This window comes from Lissotriton vulgaris, chromosome 3_1, assembly GCF_964263255.1.
Source record: "Lissotriton vulgaris chromosome 3_1, aLisVul1.2, whole genome shotgun sequence".
Lineage (NCBI taxonomy): Eukaryota > Metazoa > Chordata > Amphibia > Caudata > Salamandridae > Lissotriton > Lissotriton vulgaris.
This window is the reverse complement of record NC_141689.1, coordinates 1,424,502,497-1,424,521,160: the sequence shown is the minus strand read 5'-3', so window position 1 is coordinate 1,424,521,160 and position 18,664 is coordinate 1,424,502,497. Positions and strand designations below refer to the sequence as shown.

Genomic DNA, 18,664 nt, shown 5'->3' with positions numbered 1-18,664 from the left:
TATCCTGAGTCACCTGAACCACTATATGTCTCACATCAAAGAAAAAAATGCAGTCTCATACTGAGAATCCTACACCCAAATCATCTCAACTAGAATTTCTATCCTAATGAGACAATCTCTTGATGGACCTATTTAGGGGAATAAGAGGTTTACACACAAATTGTATGGTCTGAAATACTAAAGTGTATCAATTTGCCACACATGCTTTCTTTCTTCGAATGTGCCATCCATACCATTTCTCGTTACTTGCTCTTGTTATGAGCCAAAAGGGATGTATCTTCCCCCACCACCACCCTGTGAGTTTTCTATGACCCCTTGACCCATATGGGTAACCTGTAGACCTGCATAGCTGGGGAAAAAGACAGAGGTTTCACTGTAACCTCCATGGACAAAGTCACAGGAACCTGGTCAGTATCAAGACTGCCCCAGTACTGCCAGGTTAATTTATATACAAAGGGTCCCTTACTTTTTTTGTGTCCAGTATATGACTACCGCAAACACATAGTTAGAAATCTTTATTATACATTAATTAAGGATGTAAAGTATGGCATGCAAATATGTTAATAATAAGTAAAACATTAGCAAATACAAATATTAGAATTGTGACCGTGAAATAATCGCTTACATTTTAAGAAGAGTCAATGATAGTTTATAAAATATATTTTATGCCAGTCTCTCGAAGCTAGACTTCTCCCCTAGCATTAAATTACCACCATCTAAGAGCTAAAACCTCAAGTTTCTATAGAATGTTACACAGGAAAAATGTATGAAGTACTTTTTCCCTTAATCACTAGAAGTGAATGAAGTAGCAAGACATAGAATGTATATTAATTATCATTTCACACTTCCAAATCTGATCACATGGTGTACATGGACTAGTAAGAAAAAAGTGTGATCCTACACCATGCCAGAATGAATACACGCCCAAGTACATCATTTGTGGAAGGCAGAAGGATACGCCCATTATTGTAAACAAACGAAAATGCTAAATAAAAACAATGACAAGCTTTACCAACAGTCACTAATAAACATGTCAGATATGCATGTGTTCTGCATAATCATGAGTCACAAACGACCTTCACAATTAGTTCATAACATGACAAATTACAATTGTAAATCATGTCTTGTTATTCTACTAAGATCCAATCATCGAAAGTCGTGACCCATAATGATTACAAATCCCTCAGAGTGATTAGAAATTTATGACACGCTGTTTATTAGCACACTTTGTTGCTTGATCCTTGAGAATGAAGTTTATGATCATATCACTATTCTGTTTGAACCAAGTAATTTACTGAGATATACAAGGAAATATTATGTAGGCAAGATCACAGCAATTACTTCACCATCTTGCTTCTATACATTAATCACACCACATATGGTTGCTTAGTCATCTACCATGTCATGAGTGATGTAATATGTGAGGTCATAAGCAGTGCATTGTGAGGACGTAAGTTATGGTTCGCTCAGGGAACTTTAACTGCTGAGTTTCGATGGTTTTATGTGTGTAAAATCTGAGCCTAACTATAACGACCCTGTAACCTTTTCAATGAACTTCTAAGGTTTTTAATGCTATTTCTTAACTATAATGTCCCTGTAACCTTTGGTTTGTTAGTGGATTTCACTATTTTTAATATAAATTGTGATACAATTTCACCTATAAGTTCAATTTACTAATATACAAGTTTAGAAAATACATTGTATTCACACATTTATTCTTAATATACTTATACTTATGTAGGGTATCTATAAATGGACTAGACCAAATCTTTCTCTTTAAAAAAAAACATTTTATGGATCCGCTGATCAAATTGAATACAAACATATGCTATTGCAACTTCTATAAGTGAATCACTGCCTTTATGTGGGTCTGTGAGTAGCTATATGGGCATATGAGTGGGTGTGTGAGTGGCTATGTGCGTGTATAAGTGGGTGTGGAAGTGACTATGTGGGTGTGCGAGTAGGTGTGTGAGTGATTGAATGGCTGTGTGACTGGTTTTGTGGGTCTGTCAGCAAGAGTGTGAGGGGTTGTATAGGTGTATGAGTGGGTGTATGGGTGGGTAACTTGGTGAGTAAGTGTGTGAGTGATTTTGTGGGTCTGTTTGAGTGGTTTTGTGGGTCTGTGTGTGCGTATGTGAGTGTCTGTATGGGTGTGTGAGTGGTTGTGTGGGGGTATAGCTTGGTGAGTGAGTGTGTGAGTGGGTGTGTGGGTGAGTGGCTGTGTGAGTGGAAGCATGGATGTGTGAATGGGTGTGTGAGTGACTGTATAAGTATGTAAATGTGTGTGTGAGTGAGTGGTTTTCTGGGTCTCTGGATGGGTGTTTAAATACCTATAAGGGACTGTGAGTGGATATCTGAGTTGTTCTCTGTGTCTCTGAGTGGATGTATCATTGACTGAATGGGTGTGTGAGAGAGTGTGCAAGTGGCTGTATGGATGTGTGACTGGATGTGTGAGCGTCTGTGGGGGTGTGTGAGTTGTTGTGTGGGTGTATAAGTGGGCATGTGAGTGTCTGGTGGGTTGCTGTATGAGTAAGTGTGTAAGTGGCTGTGCAAGTGTGTGAGAGGGTGTCCCACGTGTCTTTATTATGAGATCCCAGGGTGGGCCAAATCCCGGGGTGTTTTACAATCAACGAGCCGCCCCCTCCCCTAGGCTTTTGAAAATTCCTGGAAACCACCACCTTTCCGGGGCACATAATTATACAAAGGCAGGTGGCCCGCCCGACCCCCAGCATCCCTGGGGACTGCCACCTCCCCGGGGCACTGAAGTATACAAATGCGGAGCAGCTCCAGGGACCGCCACCTCCCTGGGACACTGAAATAAACAAATGTGAGGGCCCACTTGGCCTCCCGCATCCCGGTGGGCCACCACATCCCCAGGGTATATACATTATTTTTAAAACAATGTGGGGGAGGCCGTATGGCCCCGGGGACCTTCACCTCCCCAGTGCAGAAATATATTTGCGGTGGAGCCACATAGCTCTCCCTCTCCCCCTAGGACTGTCACAAGGGTCCCACATGGCCTCTCTCCAATTTTAAAAAACATAAAATGACACAAAAAAGGGGCAGGCCCCCTTCCCTGTATTTATTATAATATATAAAAAAGAAAGAAAGACCAGGCCCCAGGGATGGGGTCCCCTATGGCCGAAATCGGCCCAGGGAGGGGGGCCATGCATCCCTCCTCCCCATTCTAAAAATGCCTGGCCCCAGGGGATGGGGTCCTGTTGAGCAAAATTGACCCAGGGAAGGGGGGCTACCCAGCCCCCTTCCCTAAAAATAGAAAAAAAAATGTAAAGCCCGGCAACTCTCCGGATGCCCTGTCCCCTTTCTCCACTACCCTGCAAATGCGCCTCCTGGCGTTCTGCTGGTTGGGGGATGAACTCCCCTTGCCTCCAGGAGGTTCTTAGGGGTAAACAACCCCTCCTTTTACTTTCAGTAAGTCCCACACAGTGGGGCCGCTAATAGGATGCCGGAGGCCATGCCCCCTTTCTCCACCACTCTGCAAACACGCCTCCTGGTGCACTACTGGTTGGGGAATGAATTCTATGGCAGGACCGGAGGCTTCTGATTATGCTTTCTCATTTCTTTACTGCAACAACAGCAGCCAATGAAAATGAAAGTACACATGTAAAAAATAACATTTCTCATGAGGCTTTGAACCACGCCTCTCTTACAACAACCAATCACAAAGGTATCATGTCTATAAATCCTGGAGACACTACTCCAGCCTCCTCTTTCTTTGCTGCTCCGCAGCCCAGATAAGTGCTCTTTCCTTTCATGTTTGCTCTATTACTTGTGCTTTATGCCTTTTACATTGGTTGATGCCATTGACTATTGTTTCTTGTTATTCATGTATATTGCATGGCTTGATTGATCGCTTCACGCTCTCTTGCCACTGTTTATTCATACGTTGTCCGCTTTGCTCTTAGATTGGGGCCGGAGCTTCGCTCCGTTCCCCGCTTCCCCATGGTGGCGCGTGTTGCGCACCTAGGCCCGTCCAATCTTTCCCCCCGACTTCCAGTCGTCGCTGCCCGCGGCGCACGCTTCGGCTAGCCGCACTAGTGAGGGGTTAGCCCCCCCCCTCGGGGACGAGCGTACGTAGGAGCCGTTGAGGCCTTACGCACGTCTCGGGGAGCCCGCGCACGCCGTGTTGGCACGCGCAGTTCTCGAAGGTGCCAGATCGACGCTCTGCCCCCGGCTGAAGTGGGGATCGACGCAGCTTGGGCCAGGAGCCGTGGGCGATTTCCGTGCTTTTGGGCAGCTTATATTGGTTCAGGCGACATACCCTTTTCCTCCATTAGTCCTAGAGTGGGACTAGACCTTGCTCTTGTTTTCCTGGTATTTCCGGCTCCTGCGCCTGGCACCCCCCATCCTCGACGCCCTTGCTTGGGCTGGTCTTTGCTTCCCACTGGGGATTGGAGTTGGAATTTTCGGATTCCTGATTGCGATGGCAGACGCTGAGTACTGCGAAGAGGAGGATGCTGCGTATGGTTATCAGGGACAGCAGGAATTCTATGAAGGGGACTCCATGGAGGAGATCATAGACAAAAAACTCGATGCCAAATTGGATAAAGCCCTTTCCTCGGCCCTCTCCCCTTTGGCCAAGAAGTTGGACCTGCTGGTCCCGGGTAAGCCGATACCCGCTCCGGGCAAAGATTCCCTTCACCCCCCTCCCCCGAAGAAGGCGGATCTTGACCTTTCCTGGCCGCATGCCCAGTCTTACGACAAACTTTATAAGTCCCAGGAGTCTCGATTCCAAGACAAGCCTGTTACCCCTCCCCCCAATTCCCCCCTGGTTATCACCACGACGGATACTGGCACCGATACCGATTCCTCGGCTGCCGCTCCGCGCAAACGCACTAAAAAGCGTAAACACACTTCCCCGGTCATTCCCACTCCCTTTTTATTTGACCCGACGGACATTGTACACCCCAGATCATCCGACTGGGTTCCCCCTCCTGCCGTGGCGACCTATCTGGAGACTCATCTCCGCAAAGGATTCGACAAGGAGGTTCGTGCCCGCCTGAAATCTGAATGCCCGCGCCCTGATTTGCCCCACAAAGTGGCTCTCACACCGGACATAGATCCTTCCATGACCACTCTTCTTAAAAAGTATAAAAAGGACCCGAAGAAAGGGATTGATCGCGCGCTCCGAGCGTGCCAAGATAAGGTCCTCGACCTTTCGGGCCCGTTGGCCAAGATCCTGGAATTGGCCCTGCAGGCACAAGAGACGGGTGCCGCCATACACCCTGAGGTTCTGGCGGGTTGGGCTCAGAGGGCCATTTGTATGCTGGGCAACGCGAATTGCGCCCTTGCCTCGGAACGGCGGAAGTCCGTCCTTCTCCGAATCGACCCCCAGCTGGTGGAATTGGCTTCTTTGGACAAGTCTCAGGCATCGCTGAAACGTGTTCTGCAGGTCTCTCGTAGGGCCGGGCGTGGCAGAGGACGCTCGACCGGCCGCTACTCAAATCCCAGTCCTCAAAGAGGTTACCACCCTAGACGGGGAAGAGGGTACACGCAAGAACCGGATCAAGCCGGATTTTACCCGTCCCGATCACGCGGCTTCAGGGGCCGCTATAACAAAGGAATCAATCGAGGCTACAAGAACTTCGATAACCAATCTTCCGGTGAGTCTCTCTCTTCCTTTACTTCCGTTAGGGGGAAGATTACGCCATTTTGTCAAGAATTGGGCAGCTCTCACTTCAGATGTGTGGGTCCTTCGGACCGTCCAGGGTTACGAGATAGAGATGGTGTCTTGCCCCATTCAGCTCTCCCCCCCCGTCCTCTCCTTTTTTCCCATCTCGAACAGAGTTTTATAGATGCAGAACTAGACGAGCTTTTGGCAGAACAGGCCATTGCTGTAGGACCCTTCCTTCCGGGAGGCTTCTGCAGCAACGTCTTTCTTGTTCAAAAGAAAGGAGGCGGTCAGCGCCTCGTGTTAAACTTGAGGGATTTCAACCCCTTTGTCACGTATCGGCATTTCAAGATGGAGGGCATCCATCTTTTGCGAGACCTTCTATTGGAAAACGATTGGATGGTCAGACTGGACCTGAAAGATGCCTACTTGACGGTCCCAGTCTGCCCATCACATCAAAAGTTTTTGCAGTTCCCCTGGAAAGGGCGTTGGTTTCATTACGAGGTACTTCCTTTCGGACTGTCCTTGGCCCCTTGGGTGTTCACCAAACTAATCAAGCCGGTGGTCTCCCGCCTCTGGGAGATGGGAGTTCGGTTGATTGTCTATCTAGACGATATGCTGATCCTGGCACAGGACCGGTCCCTCCTTCTCACGCATTTGGAGTGGACGACGTCCTTATTGCAGAATCTGGGATTCGTGATCAACACCAAGAAATCGGTGCTGATACCGGATCGGCAGATGGAATTCCTAGGCTTCCTGATAGACTCGGTCTCGGCCCAGCTTCTCCTTCCTCTGCCAAAGATCAGGTCGATCAAGAGAGAGATCACAGCTACCCTGGCCAAAGAGAAGATTTCTTTGAGGGTTTTGGCACGGATTGTGGGCCTTCTGGCCTCGTCGATTCAGGCCATTTTTCCCGGACCTTTGCATTACAGAGCCCTGCAGAGGCTCAAGATCTTCTACCTACAGAGAAACTTTCACTACGATCATTTGATCCCTCTCTCCTCCGAGTCCAGGGAGGAGCTTCAGTGGTGGCTGGACCACATGTCGGCCTGGAACGGCCGAGCTATTTTCGGCACAGCCCCGGATGTGGTGGTGGAATCCGACGCCAGCCAGTGGGGCTGGGGTGCTCGCTGCGGCGAGTTTGCCACAGGAGGACGTTGGTCTGCAGACGCATTATCACTTCACATCAATTGTCTAGAGCTTCTGGCAGGGTCCTTTGCCATCAGATCTATCTCGCCGTTGAAGAGCAATTGTTGTATCCTCCTTCGGATGGAAAATGTCTCCGCAGTGCGATACATCAATCGATTGGGCGGGACGAAGTCCCGGATGCTGGTGCACATTGCGAAGGAATTCTGGCACTTCTGCCTGGATCGCAAGATCTCCGTGGTGGCGGAATACCTTCCCGGGAAACTCAATCAAGTAGCGGATTGGCATTCCCGATTTCTCCGGGACTCCAGCGATTGGAGACTCCATCCATCGCTGTTTTCCCAGATCATGTCAGTACGAGGCCCATGTCGGATAGACCTGTTTGCCTCGCGCCTCAATGCCCACCTTCCTCTGTTTTACAGTTGGAGACCGGACCCGATGGCACTGGGGACGGATGCGTTCCTTCATCATTGGGGACATCAAAGGAATTATGCGTTTCCACTGTTTGCACTGATCCCGAGAGTAGCCGCATTGCTGCGCCGAGAGGAGGCGACGGTGGTGCTAGTAACGCCTTATTGGTCGACTCAGTCGTGGTTTTCCACACTGTTGGAGTTGTCAATAGACCTCCCCTTCCGGCTCCCAGTCTTCCCAACTCTTCTGCAGGACCCAGTGGGAACGTGCCACCCCCTGGTCCTGCAGAACCAGCTGTCATTGATGGTATGGACGCTCTCCGGAGACATGAACGCATTGCAGGCCTTTCACGAGAGGCTTCCAGCTTTATGCAGCAAGCGTGGGCTCCTTCCACCCGAAAACGATACTCTGCTTCGTGGAAGAAGTGGGTGGGTTGGTGCCTTTCAAAACAGGTGGATCCCGTGGGATCAAATATAACAGAGGTACTGAACTTTTTGTCAGAGTGTGTGACTTCTGGCCTGGCCTACAGGTCGGTTAACAACTTCAGATCTGCTATTTCTGCTGGTCACGACCACATAGATGGTAAACCTGTGGGGATGCACCCCTTGGTATGTAAGTTACTTAAAGGTGTGAGTGTGGCCAACCCTCCTTGGCCCAGGTATTCCACCATGTGGGATGTTAATAAGGTTCTGAATTTGTTGGAATCCTGGCCCGATAATGGTGATTTGTCTCTGAAACAGCTTTCTGCCAAGCTTACTATGCTATTGTGCCTTATTTCATGTCGGAGGGTTTCAGATGTCAGGGCTTTGGACTGGCTGGGAGGATGTTTTCACCCCAAGGTGTATCCTTTGTCATTACTAGACGTACTAAGACCATGTCCCGTTCAGTTGATTATCCTGCCTTTCCTCATAACAGCAGGCTGTGTGTTCTTCAGTGTCTTAAATGTTATGAGGAGCGTACTAGTGTACACAGGGCAGATCCTCTGGGACAGTTATTGATATCCATTCAGAAACCGTTCAAGCCAGTCGCTGCTGCTACTTTAGCCAGATGGGTCAGGTGGATCATGTCGGAGGCCGGCATTGATATTTCTGCTTATGAGGCACACTCTGCGAGGGGTGCGATGGCTTCTAAGGCTTATTTATTGGGTTCCCGCTTGGAGGACATTCTGAAGGCAGCTGACTGGTCCTCAGACTCAATGTTTAAGGTGTTTTATTACAAACCCATTCCTCATGTTTCTGATGCTGTGATTGACGAGCTTTAATGTGAGCTTTGAACCAGCATAATCAGAAGCCTCTGGTCCTGCCATAGAATACAAAATTTTCTAGCTATCGCGACAAGAATTTTAGATTCTATTAAGGACACAGAGGCGAGGATTATCCCACCCGTTGGGACTGTTATACAACTGTTGTTGTTTACGTGGTTTTACCTAACTGTTTTGCCCACCCTTACAACGATCTAGGTTGTGGTGGAAACTTTTCTCAAACTTCCCTTTTTCTGTTCTAGGAAACGACTCCAACAAGAGTTGAAGACCGCCTGTGCTTTTGGCTACCGCTCCTTCCGGATGGAGGTTTTCCTTTTCGATTCAAGATTTCTCCGTTGGGGGCTTCTGATGGATCTGTTTTCCGTTGCAGTATTAAACTTTTCAGTGTGATGAGACTGTTACTGACTGTTCGCGCAAAGAAAGAGGAGGCCGGAGTAGTGTCTCCAGGATTTATAGACATGATACCTTTGTGATTGGTTGTTGTAAGAGAGGCGTGGTTCAAAGCCTCATGAGAAATGTTATTTTTTACATGTGTACTTTCATTTTCATTGGCTGCTGTTGTTGCAGTAAAGAAATGAGAAAGCATAATCCTCGCCTCCGTGTCCTTAATAGAATCTAAAATTCTTGTCGCGATAGCTAGAAAATTTTGTATTCAACTCTATTTCTGAGAGCCTACGGACTAAAGTGGACTTTTTCCTCAGGAGAGAACACTTCAGAATGAGGTTATATGATGTGGGGTTCCAAGCAAAGAAAATACATGCTGGATACCCACAGAGCACACTATTGACACCAGGAGTACCCAATAAGTAAATACTCCTGTCCTTAAACATTGCGCTTCTTGCTCTATAGTACTTTCAGGTCAAAGATATGATAATGCATGCCAGAAAGTAATAGTCTGAAGCAGCAAAAGCTAAACATAAATACTCTTATAAGGCCATTAGTGCAATCGGGATATGACTTAGCCAGTGGAAGGTCCTCATCGGCCATTGGATCAGTTCCTCACCACCATGGACTAGTGAAAAACACTAAAATACATCTATATATCTTTAATTAGCTCATATTTACTTTAGGCCGAGTAAGTAGTCACGGAGAGGAGGAAGTGCAGCCCTCCTCTTTGCACTACTCAGATGAGTAACAAGGGCTTCTATTTGAAAGTGTGCATGTCAGGCTTGACAAGCATTAGGCACAGCCTACCTGGCCTGCACAATTCGAGATCTCTGAGCCAGCACTGCATTAGAGAGCCAGGTGGACAGAGATGGCATCCACTGTTCTCCGATGCAGCGCTGTGTTGGCCTGCCCTGCCAATCCTAACGCCATTCTCACACTCTATTAAACAATCTATGTTTATATATTAAATAGCATCATCAGGATCGGCTGGTCAGGTGGAAAACAAAAGTTGCGGGTTTGTACTCAGAAAGAATGGAGAATAGTGCAGTTGTGTTCCACTCATAAAATATCAAAGCGAATGTCAGACATAAACGTGGAGATTGGAAACACAGCTCCAGGGTTACTGCTGCAAATATGTTTTCTCCTAAAAGGCAGGTGAGTCGAACATTTTTCGTTTTCATGCAGAAGATTCACACATATATGGTTTAACTGCACATGCCCTACACAACGTTCATTCAGAATTATTTTCGTAAAAGCATTGGATAAACGGGAGCATACTATTTGTCTGCTAATGTCTAAATTATCTCTGTAGTACTCTGAATCACAGAGTCATATTTACAGTGAGCTGTGAACCACAAAAAAGCACAAACTCAAATGTGTCAGAGTTATACTGGGCACAATGTTCTAATGGAATGCGTTTTGGGGAAACCTTAGGCTGGTAGCCCTAACTGCAGAGCTGATTGTGCGTCGATGGAAGGTTTTAGTGGATTCCATAACCCTCAATGAGTGTGTGCAGTGTCCTTTTGCTTCAGAGTGTCCCTGCATTAATTAGTGTCTCCTCTGCTCAATCAAGCTCATGTTATTACAAAGACCTCCTGTACCAATGAGAAATCGCTTCATACTGTAAAGAACTGTGATGCAAGTTAATTGATTTGCTCTCTTTTGATCCTAGTGATTACAAACCCAAGAAGCCAAGGTGTTTTTTTTAAATAACTGATACAATAATTGTGCACCGGAAAATCATGCAAAATGGAAGACTTTCTAACACAATCATGTGTTAATCAATCACACTGTTGCCAGCGTGATATTTTTTGCTATGAAATGATTTAATTGTTAAAAGCATGGATAATATTTGATGCATGTGTGCAGCTGCAGATACCTGACTTAACTCTTTCACAAGAAAGAAAGCCTTCTGACCTCCACCAAGAGCTGTGTTCTAACCATTTACACCCGGTATGCACTAATTCACACTGAGAAAGAATTCTATTTTGCCTCAAGGCCTTGTTTGTCTTCACCCTGAGTGGTTGTTAATCCACCACACTCCTCTTTGGGGAGGGGTGGAGATAGTTACAGAGAAAAACACACATACAAAGGCACAGACAGATGAAACGTTTCCTGACAATGAAAAGATTCACTTTAGAGCACTGTAGTATCTGCCTATTCCCCACAAAGAGATAAAAGACACATAAAATGAATGATTTCTACATATTCTGCAGAAAAGTGTCCCAGCCAGACAGAAGCAGGAAGTAGATTTTGGTATCTGAATTTGAGTATGAAAGTACTAAGAACAGGGGTGAACTCTGGGTAGGGCAAAGAGTGGCATAGTGCAATATTACTAATGGAGGAAACAATTATGGAGGCTGTAATGTTGTACAACAATACAGAGAATGTGGAAAGTCAAGTGTATGTAGACTTGAACGTGACAAAAACAGAAAATGTTAAAATTTGAATAAACAAAATAAAGGGATATCTAAGACAGATGGAGAGTGTTGAACATGGCTATGCCGACGAATCTGAACAACCTGAAAGTTATACACGATGTTCGAAGAGAATGGTGTTAAGTAAAATAATTTGATAGGAAGAGAAAATATATAAAAAACATCTGTGGATGTAATGGTTGGTTCCCAGAAAGTTCCTTTTGTCCTTCTTAGTGAGGCAACTGGGAATATTATGTGTGTCACTGAGTACAACAAAATGCAACAAAAGCCACTATTAAGTCTGTCAAATGTTAGTGTTTTTCAGTGAGGAGCCAGGCATCCTGTTTCTTGTCCAGGGAAATTTTAAGAAAACGTACAATGTGGAGATGTATTCAGCAAAGAGGAAGTGCACGTTTTGTTTAACCCCTTCGCTGCTAGCCCCCCCCCCCCCCCCCCCCCTGTGCTAAGCCTTATATTGGCTATTTGGGGTATTTCGCGCTTAAGCCCCTGTAACTTTTTGACCACATAAGGTACCCATGCCAAATTTGCGTCCTTTTTTTCCAACATCATGGGTATTCTAAAGGTACCCAGGGTTTATGGATTACCCTGAAGGGGACCCAGAAATGAGCAAAAATACAGCTATATTTTTTTGTGACAAATGGGAAAAAAGGGCTACAAGTGAAAGTGTTTGTCCCTGCAAGCGGCATCAAAAAAGGGGTTGTGGTGCTGAAATCACCATCTTCTCAGCTTTCAGGGACAAGCAGACTTTTGTCAGAACACCAAAATATTTTACACAGTTTTGGCATTTTTCTGGGACATAGCCTATTTTTGCTATTTTTTGTGCTTTCAACCTCTTTCCAGTTAATGGTAGAAATGGATATGAAAGCAATAATGGATCCTGGAAAGCTATACATTTTTGAAAAGTAGATAAAATTCTAAGTTCAGCATGGTGTCATTTGTGTAGGTCCTTCAAGGTTTCTTTATAGAAACTAACCGTTGACTATAGGAACAAATGAAAATTAGTTGAAAAAAACAGCCACTTGTGTCAACGTTTTCACCTTTAACTTCTTCTAAATATGACAGCTGTTTGGAGGCAATATACCGTTACATCCGTTGGACCTTTCTGGTTGTGGGGATATATAGGACTTGTAGGTTCACCAAGAACCCGACAAACCCAGAGCCAATAACTGAGCAGCGACTTGCAATGGTTTTTCATTATGTACCGGGTATATAGCAATTATTCTGGAAAAATGTATACATGGAAAAATCGGTATGAAAGACACCTATGTATTTCTGAAATGTGAACAAGAAATATAGGGGCATATTATCAAGGGGGTTTATCTCCGCTTTTTTGGCTTTAAAAGCCAAGAAAGCGGAGATAAAATTATCTCCCTATTACCTAGCTATCGCTAACACCAGTTAGCAACAGCTAGTAGGAGATAGCGACCATCTTGGGCCCCACTTTGCATGTCAGTGATATTTATCACTAATGACATGCAAAGTGGGCGTGCCAAGATGTTAGCGACTGTAAACAGTCGCTAACATCGCTATCTCCTATTACCAACTTTTGGAGATATTCGCGCTAAGCGCGAATATCTCCAAAAGCTAACACCTGCCCTGAGCAGTTCTTAGCCATGTTATCCAATGGTAGATGGATAACATGGCTAGGAGCATTAGCTCGGTAATGCCTGAATATCGCTGACTTTTCAGTGATATTCATGCATTATTTCCGATTTTTATCGCATTTGCGATAAACCTTGGTAATACCAAGGTTTATCTGCGATAAAAATCGCCGCAGCTCGGCAATAATTTTTTCTCGCTAACCAAGCAATAGCGATAATTATCGCTATTGCTTGGTAATATGCCCCATAGTTTAGAAACAGTAGATATTTGCACATTTCCGAAATTGGGAAGACCCATTCTAGCATCAGAATTGTAGGTCATTTTTCAAAATGACTTATTTTTTACAAATTGTCTTTCATTTGGGAGGCAGAAATGCATCGAAAGTCAATAGGTAATAATAACAGTTGCACTATAATTCTGTGTTACCCTAAGTCTCCCAATAAAAATGGTACCTCACTTGTGTGGGTAGGACTAGTGCCGATGACAGGAAACGGCTCAAAACATAACATGGACACACTACATTTTCACATTGAAAAATGACCCTTTTTTGCAAAGTGTATAGCTGTAGTTTTTGACCCCTAGCTCTGCCGGCACCTAGGGAAACCTAGCAGACCTATACATTGTTGAAAACTAGACACCCATGGGGAATCCAGGATGGGGTGACTAGACTGGTTCTAACTAGGTTCTGTTATCCAGAAACCCTTGCAAACCTAAAACATTGTAAAAATAACACAATTTCCTCACATTTATGTGGTCAAAAGTTCTGGAATATGCTTGGATCCACAAAATTCCACCCACCCGGGTTCCCCAAAGTCTTCAGAGAAAAATGGTACTTCACTTGTGTGGTTAGGTCTAGTGCCTGTGACAGGAAATGGCGCAAAACGCAACATGGACATTGACACACCACTGCAAAGTGGCTAGCTGTAGTTTTTTAACCCTAACTCTGCCGGCACCTAGGGAAACCTAGCAAACATACACATTTTTCAAAACTAGACACCGAGGGGAATCCGAGATGGGGTGACTTGACTGGTTCTAACTAGGTTCTGTTATCCAGAAACCCTTGCAAACCTAAAACATTGTAAAAATAACACAATTTCCTCATATTTCTGTGGTCGAAAGTTCTGGAATATGCTTGGATCCACAAAATTCCACCCACCCCGCGTTCCCCAAAGTCTTCAGAGAAAAATGGTACTTCACTTGTGTGGGTAGGTCTAGTGCCTGTGACAGGAAATGGCGCAAAGCGCAACATGGACTTTGACAAACCACTGCAAAGTGGCTAGCTGTAGTTTTTTAACCCTAACTCTGTAAATGTAAATTGATACTTGTACAGCGCACTACTCACCCGCAAGGGTCTCAAGGTGCTTGTATGAATACCGCTGTGGAACCCATCCTGGCTTTCCCTGTGAGGCATCCACTCCTGGGCACTCCCAAGGTGGAGGCCAGGCTTCCTTAGCGTTGTGGGGGCGGTTGTGGAGATTAAGCAAGCTATTGCCCAGAGTTGTAGAGTGGGACTCCATGATTGGAATCGGCACCGAGGCGAGAATTATCAGGTCCGTGGAATTTTGAGCCCAAGACCCGCCGAGGCAGGGAATTGAACCCTGGTCCCGGGCCAGACCTCTGCATCAGGGTCTGCCGCTCTAACCATTGAGTTCACTCTTCCGGCACCTAGGGAAACCTAGCAAACCTATACATTTTTTAAAACTAGACACCCAGGGGAATCCAAGATGGGGTGACTTGACTGGCTCTACCCAGGTTCTGTTACCCAGAATCCCTTGCAAACCTAAAAAATTGTCAAGCAAAACACATTTTCTTCACATTTATGTGGTGGAAAGTACTGGAATCTGTGTGGATTAACAAAATTCTACCCACCCCGCATTCCCCAAAGTCTTCCGAGAAAAATGGTACCTCACTTGTGTGGGTAGGCCTAGTGCCCGCAACAGGAAATGATGCAAAACAGAACGTGGACACACCACATTTTCACAATGAAAAATTACCCTTTTTTTGCAAAGTGTCTACCTGTAGTTTTTGAACCCTAGCTCTGCCGGTACCTAGAAAAACCTAGCAAACCTATACATTTCTAAAAGCTAGTCACCCAGGGGAATAAAGGATGGGGTGACTAGACTGGTTCTAACCAGGTTCTGTTACCCAGAATCCCTTGCAAACCTAAACAATTATAAAAAAAAAACACAATTTCCTCACATGTCTTTGGTGGAAAGTTCTGGAATCTTCGTGGACCCACAAAATTTAACACAGCCTGCATTCCCCAAAGTCTTCCGAGAAAAACAGTACCTCACTTGTGTGGGTAGGCCTTGTGCCTGTGACAGGAAACAGTGCAATAGGTAAAATGGACACACCACACTTTCACAGTGAAAAATGACCCTTTTTTTGCAAGGTGCCTAGCTGTAGTTTTTTAATCCTAGCTCTGCCGCACCTAGGGAAACCTAGCAAACCTCACATTTGTGAAAACTAGACACCCAGGGGAATCCAGGATGGGGTGACTTGACTGGCTTTCACTAGGTTCTGTTACCCAGAATCCCTCACAAACCTAAAAAATTGTCAAAAAAACATATTCCTCACATTTCTGTGGGTCCACCCACCCCGCATTCCCAAAGTGTTTAGAGAAAAATGGTACCCTACTTGCGTGGGTGGGTCAAGTACCTGCAAATGGCAAGGGCCCTAAACCTATTGAGGCGATATCAAAATTACCTATCACAAACCAACCTGGTTTTGCAAGGGGGGGTCCCATGAGTTTTTGGCCCTGGGCTCGACAGCCATCTAGAGAAACCTACCAAACCCATACATTTGTTGAAACTAGACACCCTGGGGAGTGACTACCCAGAATGCCCTGCAAACCTCAAATTTAGCTGAAAAAAACACATTTTCCACATATTTTTGGGTGGAATCACTGTGCCGGCACACATTTCCTATCCCACAGCGTTCCCCTCAGTCTCCTGAGTAAAATGATACCTCACTTGTGTGGGTGGGGCAAGGGCCTGTGACTGGGAAGAGCACAAAACATAGGGAATAAAGGTATAGACCAAGAATTATAAGCGCTACATTTTTAAAATCTTACTCGGGACACGAAGGAGAACGCTGTGGGGTAGGACATTTGTGCCGCCATGGTGATTCCACACAAAAATACGTGGGAAACGTGTTTTTTTCCAGCTAAATTTGAGGTTTGCAGGGAATTCTGGGTAGGGAAACATTGGGGGATCCACGCAAGCCATACCTCATTGGACTCCCCAGGGTGTCTAGTTTTCAGAAATGTATGTTTTGGTAGGTTTCCCTAGATGGAGGCGAGCCCGGGGCCAAAACCCCAGGTGCCCCATCCCCCAAAAGCAGGTAGTTTTGTTATAGGTAGTTTTGAAGTCTCAACAGTACGATTTGGGCTATTCCTGTTGCAGCCACTATACCTACCCACACTAGTGACGTACCAATTTTATTGGGAGTCCTCGGGGAATGCTGGGTGGTAGGAAATTTGTGGATCCACATGGATTCCAGAACTTACCCACACAGATAATTTGGAAAAAAGTGACTTTTTGAGCAAAATTTGAGGTTACAGTGCACTCTGGGTAGGAGAATGTTGGGGGACCCACGCAAGCCATACCTCGCTGGACTCCCCAGGGTGTTTAGTTTCCAGAAATGTTTGGGTTTTGCATATTTTTGCAACAATAGATGGCGATAAATATCGCAAAGCGCGCTTAGCGCTTTTGAAATTTATTGCCGTCTATCGCTGAAATTTATCACCCTGTTAGCACGTTATTTACAACGCGTTTCTCCAGGGCGATAAATTTCCAGCGATATGGGGGAAATGGCAACAACATCGCCTGAAACAAGCGTTGAACTCATGAATACAGTGATATTCTTGCTGATGCGACCATGTGGTTGTATCAGCATAATACACCACCAATGTAAAGCATACACAACACAGGTTTTTTGCAGATGTCTGGAAGCAGCGTTAAGGGCGAGTTAGTGCTGAAATTAATATCGCTATGCCAGACGGGGCTTTGTTGTAAATATCACGAAGCCCTGTTAGCGATATTCCAAAATGAAGTTTCACGAGGCACGCCCACCTTGCATCTCATTAGGGATGCGAGGCGGCATGAAACCGGGCTCTAATGCAAGGAAACACACGCTAGCGTGTCCTTGTAGATAGAGCGATAATATTATCACCGCTTTTCGTCCAAAAATGGACGCTAAAGCGGCGATAATATTATCCCAAGCCCTTGCTAATATGCCCCCAGGTTTTGCAAGAGTCGTCACCTGGGTTTTTTCACCCGGGCTCGGCGGCCATCTTGGAAAAATGACCAAACCTACACATTTCTGAAAATAAGACACCCAGGTGTGTCCAGCGAGATATGGCTTGTGTGAATCCTCCAACAATTTCCTACCCAGAGTGCCCTGCATACCTCAAATTTAGCTGAATAAGCCCACCTTTTCGACATATTTTTGGGTGGAATCACCATACTGGCACATAAATCCTACCCCACAGCGTTCCCCCAAATTTTATGAGTAAAATGATACATCACTTGTGTGGGTGGGGCAAGGGCCTGTGACTGGAGAGAGCCCTAAATATAGGGATTAAAGGTATAGCACTGAGAATTCTAAGCGCTACATTTTTAAAAAGACACGTTTTTAGCCTATTCTGCATTTGACACCCACACAAGTGAGGTATGTTTTTACTCAGGAACTAAGGAGAATGCTGTGGGGTAGGACAATTGTGCTGCCACAGGGATTCCACACAGAAATATGTGGAAATTTGTATTTTTCAGCTAAATTTGAGGTTTGCAGGGGATTCTGGGTAGGGAAATGTTGGGGGATCCACGTAAGCCATACCTCATTAAACTCCCCAGGGTATTGCAGAATCTCGCTGCTGTGCTTTCTTCGTTTTGCTGCTGGATTTGGCTGAGCCCTTGCTCGAGGAAAGGGCTGTTTAGCGCTTTCATCGGAAGCGCCTGGAGCGCCTGAAGCGCCACTGAGCTGTGTTCACTCTTCAACCCAAGTGCACCATAACAGCTCGCGTTTCCCGCTGCGCGGGAAACACTCGCATTCCTTGGTCGGCGGACTGCAAGAACAACTACAGGACTACAGGAACCACAAACCTCTTGGCCCTGGAGCACCGCCCTGACACGCCCCCCTCACCTGGCGATAATTGAGGAGGAGGCGCGCTGGACTGGGGTGATTGCAGAATCTCGCTGCTGTGCTTTCTTCGTTTTGCTGCTGGATTTGGCTGAGCCCTTGCTCGAGGAAAGGGCTGTTTAGCGCTTTCATCGGAAGCGCCTGGAGCGCCTGAAGCGCCACTGAGCTGTGTTCACTCTTCAACCCAAGTGCACCATAACAGCTCGCGTTTCCCGCTGCGCGGGAAACACTCGCATTCCTTGGTCGGCGGACTGCAAGAACAACTACAGGACTACAGGAACCACAAACCTCTTGGCCCTGGAGCACCGCCCTGACACGCCCCCCTCACCTGGCGATAATTGAGGAGGAGGAACGCGCATCGCGGGACGCGCGCGGGCGACGCCGGGCTAAGCCCGGGCAAAGGGCGGGCCCTCTGTGGCCCTCAGTGACCGAGGTAGGCCGGGCTGGGCCCGGTCCTTTACATTTCATTTTATATACTGTTATTACCTGTTTGCAATTGCCCCCACTTGAGTAGGAGGGTAAATTGATGCAAGTACTGTGAGGCTATACTGCTAGCGGGTCCGACCTGGTCCGACAGGGACTGACGTTATTCCAGATTTTATACATTTTATATTTCTACATTTCTTGTTACAACTTATTACTGTGGAA

The 18,664-nt window shown here is 46.1% G+C and overlaps 1 protein-coding gene across 3 annotated transcripts in view; it reads right to left on the bottom strand.

Annotated features, from left to right (window-relative positions):
• The window catches only part of LOC147727989 (UDP-glucuronosyltransferase 2A2-like), a 343,124-nt gene that overhangs the window by 142,783 nt on the left and 181,677 nt on the right, over nucleotides 1-18,664 (bottom strand). The gene's annotated exons all lie outside the window — the stretch shown is intronic.